We start from the raw sequence: 10067 nt of genomic DNA, 5'->3' as shown, positions 1-10067 counted from the left end.
CTGCTGTTCTTGTGTGCTCTGCTCACCACCCCATACCACCACCACCCACCCCACTTTCTTCCACAACAGCTGCCTGCTCTGGGGCCGGCTCTCTGCTCCTCACCTCCACCATTTTAGCCTGTGGGCTTCCCTGTCGGAGGAGTATGCTCTCAGTCAAAGAATACCACTCTTTGGAAATCTTGGGTGGTCTGACCCAATGGTTTAGTGGCCACAGATATTTTAGACTCCCAAGAGACAGTCTTATTGTATCAACTTTACTGGTCCCACTATTTAAGGAACTTGGAACAATTTCCCCAGGGACGGGTCTGGAGGTATAGTTGAATAACACCACAGTGTTTTTCTTCCTCCCCACAAACGACCAGCAAGTGTCTCAAGACCAGGCATAAACCTTTGGCGCTCTACTAACTCAGAGTGAGGACTCTGCTTTCCTTCAGCATTCCTACCTTCTAAGGTCAGGGCAAAACTTTTTCTTCTTTTGTTGTTTGGGACTTTTAACCTTGAAACAGAAGAGGCCTGTCTCTGAGTTTCATTATTTTCCTTTCCCAGGAGAACTCAACGCCCTTGTGCCTTATAGGACCAGTTGTGGATTTTCAGATTAAGTCTCATTTCACTATCCTCCTTTCACAAGGAAAAAAAAAGAAAGAAAAGATAGCGTTTAAAACACTGAATCATTGTACACTTACCTACCCAAGGTCTGTATAACATTGTGTTGGGGCAGTGGCCGTAAACCCTTACCATGGCTTTTCCTGAGATGCTGCCAGTCTCCCTGAGGAAGTGCTTGTAATTCTCTTTATTTAGCCAGAGCGGAAACATAGGCCAGCTGCAAGATAATTTTTGTGATACAGTTAAACCAAATACACTTGGGAAAAGATTTAAAAAAAAAAAATAGTAAAATGTCCGTCAAAACAAAAAGTGGTATATCCGTACAACGGAATGCTATTTGGCAATAAAAGGGAACTTGCTACAACATGGATGAAACTCAAAAAGGTTATGTTAAACGAAAGAAGCCAGATGCAAAAGACTATATGCTGTATGACTCCATATGTATGAAATGTCTAGAAAGGCAAAGCTGTAGTGGCAGAAAATAGATTAGTGGTTGTCTGGGGCTTGGGGTGGAATGGGTATTGACTACAAATGAGCACAGGGATGTTTTCAGGGGGATGGCAATGTTCTAAATCTCGAGTGTGGTGATGGTTGCACAATTCCGTAAATTTACTAAATTCAAATTGTACACTTAAAATCTGTAAATTTTATAGTATGCAAATTATACCTCAATAAAGCTCAGAAGGAAAAAAATCCCTTCCCCAAAGAAGCATGATGTATGGCATCCATTGTGACATCAGCCAGTCCTGGCTCTAATTCCATTAGCATTTACAGTCTATGTACTGTAAGGGTATTTCACCAATTTAAAGATTCAAAGTTAAACAACATTTATTGAGCCCCAACTGTACTTGCTCAGTGCTAGTAATCATGTTCAGATATGTCTTTTTATATAATTATTGAAAGAATGAATTTGACTTGAAGTGTAGAAGGAGCAGTCTCCTTTTAAACCAAAAAAACAAAACCATTGCTGTTGAGTTGATTCCTACTCATAGCGATCCTATAAGACAGAGTAGCAGTGCCCCATCGGTTTCCAAGGCTGTAATCTTTACAGAAGCAGACTTTCATATTCACTTTCTCCCATGGAGCAGCTGGTGGGTTTGAACCCCCATCCTTTTGGTTAGCAGATGAGCACTTAACCACTGTGCCACTACTATTTGTCCTTAAGGGTTGAATGGAAAAAGAAAACATTCAGATATAAAGAAAAAAGAGGAAGTGAACCAGGTCATAATAAACCAAGTGTAACTGCCATAACTTTTTGCATTTATGTTCAAATAATGCATCAATAATAACAAAGTCTGGAAAGCCAATACTTATCCCTCCACAGCCCACATCTCTGCTTCTCTGTGAGTCAAGATATCTCTGAGTTCATATGAGTAATTTGATGAGTAGGTCCAATTGTTTTCCAGGTGTGCTGACTAAAGTTCTATGAGGGCTTTTGGTCCTGGGGAAATGTCTCTGAAGAGCAGAAACTGAGATAAGTCCCTTCTTCCTGAAGTGACAGAGTTTTGCAGAACAGGCTGATTTACTCTCTACTGCTAAGCTCAGTGAAGAGAGTTCCTAGCCAAAGTGGCCAAGGCCCTCTGGTTAGAACTCTTTCCCAGACTGCTCAGCAATCTCAAGGTGAGGCTAATAGGTTAGGTTCTGTTGATCACCGCCAGGCTGGTGGTAGCAGAGACCTGGCTGACATGGAATTGCTAATGTCCCACATTTGCTTCTCTCTGGCTATTTCTGGAAGTTAAGTCAGAATCAGGATGGTTAAGACTAAGTCCTCTCTGTGAGCAGGACTAAGGGAGTGGGGACAAATGAGCCTGCCTCATTCACAGAAGTTTGTTCAAGGGAGGGTGATTTTTCCTTGGTTTTGTCCAGCCACAAGAGCATTTCAGGCCAGAATCATGTTGATCCTTTAGTGGTATAATTCTTAGCAACCATATCTTTTCATTTCACACCCACATTGTTTATCAGAGTGCAAGGTAAACCCAGGTGGGCTAGATCAGAACCCATTCAGCTCCTTCTATTCACAGCCAGAAGTACCACCATACTCATCTTTTGTCTCAGATCAGGGGTAGCCAGTGGTCCAATCTCTCTCCTCCTGCAAAAGCTTTTGGATCAAGTCACCCCAGGTAGGTTTTTATTTGATGTATTTTTCTAATTCCAAATCTCTGGTAAAAAGAGTGAGAATCTTTTTTTTCTTCCCCGTAAAGGAACCCTGTTTCTTTATACTATCTTCACCCTCTTATTCACATCCTATTTTCTCTAATCTCTTATATCTCTTTCTTCTTCTTCTTTTTTTTTTTTTAACATTTTATTGTGCTTTAGGTGAAAGTTTACATAGCAAATTAGTTTTCCAATTAATGATTCTTATGCAAATTGTTTCACCTTGATTGCAATCCCTGCAATGTGTCAGCACTCTCCCCATTTCCTCCTTGGGTTCCCCATTTCCACTAGTCCAGTTTCCCTGTCCCTCCCTCTCTTCTTATCTTTGGTTTTGGGCAAATGGTGCCCTTTTGGTCTTGTATAGTTGATTGTTCTAAGGACACATTCTTCGCGGATATTATTGTTGATTTTATAGGCCTGTCTATAAAAGGTGGCCTCTAGGAGTGTCTATAGTTTCAAGTTAGAAGGTTGTCTTAGGGCAATAGTCTTGGGGGTCCCTCTAGTCTCTTTCAGACCAGTAAATCTGTTTTGTTTTTTTTTTAATTTGAATTTTGTTCTACATTTTTTACCCATCCTACCTGGGACTTTCTATTGTGATCCCAGTCAGAGTGGTCGGTAATGATAGCCGGGCACCATCTAGTTCTTCTGGTCTCAGGTTAGAGGAGGCAGTGGTTCGTGTGGGCCATTAGCCCTTTGGGTTAATTGCTTCACTGGATCTTCAGTTTTCTTTGTTCTTCTTTGTTCCTGGTGAGAAGAGTAGTTGCTTCTTAGATGGCTGCTTGCAAGCTTTTAAGTCCCCAGTTGCTACTCACCAGGCTAGGATGTAGCACATTATCTTTGTGAACTGTGTTTTGCCAATTGACCTAGACGTCCCCTGAGACTAAGGTCCTTAGCCTTCATGTCCAGTAGTTCAATCCTAATGTCTTAGTAGTTTCTATAGCTATGCCCCCTACGTGCTCTGTTATATATACGAGTATACATGCAGCATTTACAAATTCCATACCTCATTCATTCTTAACCCATTCTATTATGGTTTCTGGTCTCACCTACATTTATAGTGATACCAGCTAGGCAAACACAGTGGCCATTGTTCTTTATGACTTCATCTTACTGACCAATCAGCACAGAGTTAACCATTCGTTCATTCTTAAAACACTCTTGGACATTCAAACTTAATACTTCAACATTGAGTCCTGACATCAAAAGGTACAGACAACTGGAAGTTTTGACACATGTGTGTGGCATTTTGAAATGGGCTGCGTAATTAACAGACACCAAACAACATATATTAGCTATATTAGGACTTGGTCTAGACCTCAGCCCTATTAACATTTAGGACTGGGTGATTCTTTGTGGCAGGGAGCTATGCTGTGCATTGCAGGATGTTAGGCAGTGTTCTTGGCCAATACTCACTAGATGCCAGTAGCACCTTTACCCCCTACCCCCCCACCCCCAGCTGTGGCAATAAAACATACCTCCAGTCATTGTCAAATGTCCTCTAGGGGGCAAAATCAATCTCAGTTGAGAGCTACTGGTCTAAACAAAATGGTGAGTAGATGATGTTTGGTTTTGATGTGTCTTCCCTTGCTATCTTTTTTACCTCCTGCCTCAGGCATTCTTTTATTCATTCATTCATTAAATAGATATTTATTAAATGACAACTCTGTACGAGACACTGTGCTAGGTAGGAGACAAGGATAAAATGGTGAACAAGAGGGAATGGTTCCTGTCTACTGTCATGCAGTTCACAATTTTGTAGAAGAGACAATATGGGGAAAAAAAAAACAGAAAACATACAAAAATATATGAATCAGAATGGCAGCAGACATCTCTATAGCAACACTTGATGCTGGAAGACAATAGAGTAATACCTTTAAAACTCTAAAGAATTCTAAACCCAGCAAATAATTCTATACCCAGTCAAACTATTAGGTAAATCACAAATAGAATGAAGATATTCCATTTGACTGCACCCAACAACAACAAAGGTTAATTCCCCAATCTTTTATATGTGTAATAAACTATCTCAGAACCTAGTGGCTTAAAACAACAATTTATCATTTTATCTCATGGTTTCAATAATTTGGACAGAGTAGAGAGAGACAAATCGTCCCTGCTCCTCAATGTCTGAGTTCGCAGATGGGATGACTTGAACAACTAGGGGCTGCCCAGGCTTTTCTCTCTCTTTCCATGTAGCTAGTATGAGCTTCCCATGGCTTTAAAAGCCACCTATATGATGATGATTCCCAAACTTATTTTGCTAGCCCACTGAGTTCCAAACTTAAATATCCAATCTCCTTGATATGTAATTTGATAGCAATCATTTCAGAACAGCATTCTTCATCCCTCTCCCCAATCTGTTCCTCTTTTCACCATGTCATTAAATAACATCAATATCCATCGAGTTGTTCAAACTAAAAACCTAGAAGTCATCATTGAGCCCTTCTTTTTTCTCACCTCTGTGTCCAATCCATCAGCAAATCTTGTCAACTCTCCCTCCAAAACAGACCTCAGATCTGACTGCTTCTCTTATTCTCTACCACTACCCGCTTACGTCTAAGTCACTGACTGAAATAATTTTCTTTTTTTTAATTTTAGTTTTAGTGACAAAATCCATGGCAGAGCATACACCTATTCATCAATTTCTACATGTATAATTCAATAACATTGGCTACATTCTTTGCATTCTGTCATCATTCTCACCATCTCTACCCATATTGTTTTTACCACCATTGACTTAGACTCTCTACCCACTAATCTTCTCATCTATGCTTTAGAGTTGACAATATGATCTCATATAATTCTTTAAAAAAGCACAGTGCTCAGAGTGGACATTCTTTACTAATTTAGCTAAACAGTTGCTTAGTTTAAAGGTGACTTCAGAGGGTAATTTCAGTTCATGGTTTGTGAAATAATCTCCTAACTGGACTCCTTGCTTCTGTAGTTGGCCCTTCACAACCCATTATCTTTACAGGATTCAGAATGATTTTTAAAAATATATGTATAATTCAGATGATGTCCCTTCTCTGTCATTTCAATGAGATAAAATCCAAATTCTTTACTTTATGTGATTTACACTTGCCACTCAAGCTCAACCATTTGATCTCTCTCTCTCTTTTTTAAGGTATAAAGGTGAACCCTTTTGCTCTTTAAAGGTAGATCCTTTTGCCTTTTTCCCGTAGATCTTTTTACTCTTCAACTCAATCCCAATTTTACTCGCAACAGAACACTTCTTGGTTTATTTAAGGACTGTTATAGGCATGCCAAAAAGAATCACAAATAATTATAAAATATAATTTTGTAGTACAAAGCAGAAGTGCAAGGTACTTGCACACACAGCTAAAGTCACTGCTTCTCCAAGTCCCATTAAAATTATGATGCACAGATTAAAAAGCATAAACCTACCGAGGAACGGAAGCGGTATAGGAGTAGAACAACAACATTTTGCAAACTAGAATGTAGACAAATGAGATGAACTTAGTGAACTAGAGGAAGGTGAAGCCTAAGATCCACAATAAAATGTATCACCATGTCATCTAACAATAGTAGGGTCAGAGAGGAAAACCTAAAACTTCCACACCAGTTGCCATCAAGTCAATTCCCACTCATGGCAACTCCATGTGTGTCAGAGTAGAACTGAACTCCATAGGGTTTTCAGTGGCTGATTTTTTGGAAGTAGATGGCCAGGGCTTTCTTCCAAGGCAACTCTGGGTCGACTCAAACCTTCAACCTTTTGGTTAGCTGCTGAGTGCTAAACTGTTTGTACCACCTAGGGCCTCCTAAATGTCCATAGAGTACTGTCTTGGTTATCTAGTGCTGCTATAACAGAAATACCACAAGTGGATGGCTTTAACAAAGAGAAGTTTATTCTCTCACAGTCCAGTAGGCTAGAAATCCGAATTCAGGATGCTGGCTCCAGGAGGCTTTCTCTCTCTGTCGACTCTGGAGTAAGGTCCTTGTCATCAGTCTTCCCTTGGTCTGGGAGCTTCTCTGCGCAGGAACCTCAGGTCCAAAGGATGCCCTCTGCTCCCGGCGCTGCTTTCTTGGTGGTACGAGGTCCCCATGTCTCTCTGCTCACTTCTCTCTTTTATATCTCAAAAGAGATTGGCTTAAGACACTATCTAATCTTGTACATCTCATCAGTATAACTGCCACTAATCCATCTCATTACATCATAGTGATAGGATTTACAACACATAGGAAAATTACATCAGATAACAAAATGGTAGACAATCATTCAATACTGGGAATCATGACCTAGCCAAGTTAACAGATGTTTTTGGGGGACACAATTCAATTCACAAGTACTGAGTTTGAATGTCCTATGGCTCACCCCTTTAGGGTATTACATTTTATATTTAATATATCAACTTCTTTGGAAAGATGGAATTTGTGGGTAAAGAAGGGAGTAGAAAAGAAATTCATAGAATCCCAACTTAATCATTATTTTTCTTTCCTACATGGAATGGTAAGTGGATTTAATGGTGTTTTACGTATTTTCTCACCTACTCCCCTACCTTCTCAGAGGCAAGAGCCTACCAGGCTCTTTAAGATAACCAAATAGAGGAATCATAGTACTCTAAGGCTAGATGGGGTCTCATTTTAAGGCCTCTGAATATTTATAATATTTGCACTTCATGTAGATAACATCATCCTGAATATAACTTTTACAGTTCATATAGCTAATTCAACACAGAATTAGAATAAGAATCTGGGTCTGTCCAAAAAGGGAGCTGTATTCTGTTGTAGCATGTTTTTGAATTAAAGCAACAACAATAACAAAATCCTTTGACTTACCTTCAACAACACACCAAATCAAATGCTTACCCTCTTCTACTTTCATCAGAATGAAATCTCCTGGGCGACCATTCTGTGTTATCCAACCATACCAAATGCTACGGCACAGACACAGTTGATTATGACCTTGCAGACAAAGTATGGATTTGTAGCTATATGTTGTGACATGCAGTGCATTCAGGAGCCTTGTATAAGCTATGTTTTGATGACATCTATGTTTGCAGAGTGAATTCATTTAGGCTCAACTCAGCGGTTAGTCATGGTTGGTTATTTAATGCTTTACCACTCCCCAGCTTCACCTCTCTCTTCCAACCTCTCTATGTAAGCCCAATTTAAATTGGCACAAAATGGACTCTGTGCCTTCTCCTCTGCAGTCCTGGTTCAACTAAAGACTCCTGGTAAAAAATGTCAAGTTACCCGTTTTGCTTTTGTTACTCTGTCTATAAAAGCAGGATGATGACTCTCTCCCTCATTTTCTTCTCCCAAAATTTCTGAAAGTCAATAGCACAACAAAGGTTCTTTTATATCTTCAGATAAATGAAAGCCCTGAATGAAATGCATGGAATCTGCCTGGTTCTCCCTTCACAGCTCTGCAGGATGACTGAGAGTTCAGTCATTCCTCTATTTCCCCACCGGGCCTCTTCCTCCATGCCTTTTTAAGTCTGAGTATTTAACCATACCTCTGGGCTGGATTCTTTTTTTTTTTCCAATTTATTTTTGTTGTTGTTGAAAATATACACAGCAGAACATACACCAATTCAACAATTTTTACAGGTACAATTCAATGACATTCTTTGAGTTGTGCAACCATTCTCACCCTCCTGTTCCAAGTTCTTCCTCCATTCACATAAACTCATTGCCTCCTAAATTTTCTGTCTAATCTTTTGAGTGGTTGTTGTTAATTTGATCCCATATCGATCTTAAAAGAGCATAATACTTAAGGCAGACATTCTTTACTAGTTAAGCTAAATATTGTTCCGTTTTAGGATGCCTTCAGGGGCTATTTTTGGTTTCAGATTTAAAGATTATTTCAGAACAATAGTTTCAGGGGTTCATCCAGCCTCCATGGATCCAGAAAATCTGGATCCTCTCGGCTGGGTTTTCACTAAAGTCGCTCAACCTTCCCAACAGGTCACAACCTGAGTGGATAATCCACCATCATCCATGACCATGGTACAGATTTAAAGCTCCTTTCGTCACCGGAAGGGGACCTAGATACTGTCTAGTTCTAGACCAATTTCCACTAAGCACATTACCCCTCTGCCTTTATGTTCACTTTCTTGTATCATTTGTGTTCCAACTTTTCCCCACTAAACTGTAGGTGCCGTTAAGAATAGGGCTTTGTCTTTTTTATATTTGTATTAATAGCATACTGCCTTATTTCTCATAATAGCCTAGTCCATGCTTTCATATTAATGGATCTAATTAATATTTGTGGTGAGGTGATAGGTGAAGCAATATGCTTTATGCCATCCATAGTCCTTACTTACCTGGTGGCCTCCACTCTTTGGGCAGGTAGACCAGAGGACACCAATTTCTTCAGGAATTGTCAGTAATGAAACTAGAAGGAAAAAAAGAAGCAAATTCTTGGCTTTGACTCTTAATATAAAAATCTTTGTCCTGAATATAAGATGGGGAAAATAGAAAAGAGTAAATGAATATGTAGAATCAAAAGAGAGACAAATTATCAAATTAGAATATCAGTTGAGGAAATCTCGCATAGATAACAGAGAAGAAAATAAAAATCTAAAACAGTGGTTCTCAAAATTTAACTTACATAAGAATCACATGGAGAGCTTTTTAAAACCCAGATAAGGATGGATGAAGAGTATGGGAGGAGCAAGGACTCTTAAGAAATTGGTCTATCTCTGGGTCTTGCCTCCTGTCCCAGCTTCCAGAGGATTTTGAGGCTTCCCTGGTCTGGGTTCGCCTGGGCTTTGCTGATCCCATCTGGAACCCACCTATGTCCTTCTAGAGGAAAAGAGCAGACATGACGTTGAGGGGTGAAAGGAGTGGAGTGAAGGCCTGGGACAATTCCTTGTCCTTTGGAGGGAGGGCCCCAGAGGACTGGAGATGGCTAACCATCCTCTGGTTCCAGGAGAAAGGCCTGAAAGTTAGGGGGAAAGGGACAGGAGAGGAGAGACCAGGAAGGAACGGAAGGAGACGGAGGGGCAAAGCGAATGAGAGAGAGTAGGGGAAGAAAGAGAAAAAAAGGGACGGGGAGGAAACAGGAAGGCAGGAGAAGAGAAAAAAGAATTCTATGTTCTGACTGTTTCAGTCTGGCCTGAGTAAGATTTTCTACAAACTAGCAAAGGGGCCTCTGAGAAATTTGGTTTTCTTTTAGGCCAAAACTGTTTTGGAGTTCTAAAACTGTTGCTTATCAGCAATTTCATATCATTCAACCTAATACAACAGGCAGAGTTGGTATTATGACTTTTGTGGGCCCGAGGTATGTTTGCCTTTGTGGTTCCCTTCCTCCATTTAAAAAATATATACATTATTATTTTATAAAA

This window comes from Trichechus manatus, unplaced genomic scaffold (genome assembly GCF_000243295.1).
Source record: "Trichechus manatus latirostris isolate Lorelei unplaced genomic scaffold, TriManLat1.0 scaffold00071, whole genome shotgun sequence".
NCBI lineage: Eukaryota > Metazoa > Chordata > Mammalia > Sirenia > Trichechidae > Trichechus > Trichechus manatus.
This window is presented reverse-complemented; position numbering follows the sequence as displayed.